This window comes from Neopelma chrysocephalum, unplaced genomic scaffold (assembly GCF_003984885.1).
Source record: "Neopelma chrysocephalum unplaced genomic scaffold, ASM398488v2 Primary Assembly neopelma1_294, whole genome shotgun sequence".
Lineage (NCBI taxonomy): Eukaryota > Metazoa > Chordata > Aves > Passeriformes > Pipridae > Neopelma > Neopelma chrysocephalum.
The window spans coordinates 20,567-21,169 of record NW_020897956.1 but is presented as its reverse complement, the minus strand read 5'-3'; the positions used below and the strand labels follow the sequence as shown (position 1 = coordinate 21,169).

Here is a 603-nt window from a genome sequence, read left to right as displayed (position 1 = left end):
CCCCCCCGCCGGTCCCCCCTCACTGACCTGGCGGGTGTCCCCGCCTCGGGGCGGGCGGGAGGAAGGTGAGGAGGAAGAGGGCGAGGGCGGCGAAGGAAAGTGCTGCCGACACCAGGAGCCGGGAGGCGTCGGGAGAGAGCTCCGGCACCGGCACCATGCCAGGGGTCGGGATCGCTCCCAAACCGGCACCGGGACAGCTCCGGCACCGGCACCGGCACCGGCACCGACCCTGCCCGCCGCGGGCACCGGGAGCGGCGGGATTGACCTTAACGGGACCGGCTGGAACGGGATCGGCCGGCACGGGATGGGCTGTTATGGGATCAGCTGTCATGGGATCGGCCGGGACGGGATCGGCTGTTTATGGGATCAGCTGTCATGGGATCGGCCGGGACGGGATCTCCTGTTTATGGGATCAGCTGTCATGGGATTGACCCACACGGAATTGACTGTAGGGATCAGCTATTATGGGATCGGCTGTAATGGGATCAGCTGGGACAGGATCGGCTGTCATGGGACCAGCTCTAATGGGATCGGCTGTAGGGACAGGCTGTAGGGACAGGCTCTAACGGGATCAGCTGTAGGGACAGGCTGTAGGGACAGGCT

General features: G+C 66.0%; 1 protein-coding gene across 3 annotated transcripts in view; it reads left to right on the top strand.

The window, feature by feature from the left end:
- The first annotated feature begins 106 nt into the window (after positions 1 to 106).
- The window catches only part of SENP1 (SUMO specific peptidase 1), a 15,947-nt gene continuing 15,450 nt past the window's right edge, over positions 107 to 603 (top strand). For 2 of the 3 annotated variants that reach the window (XM_027704871.1, XM_027704870.1), the window contains exon 1: positions 120 to 603. This exon is cut by the window's right edge and continues 787 nt beyond it. The gene's annotated coding sequence lies outside the window, so the exon portion shown is untranslated. The other variant, XR_003537502.1, reaches the window with a different exon arrangement.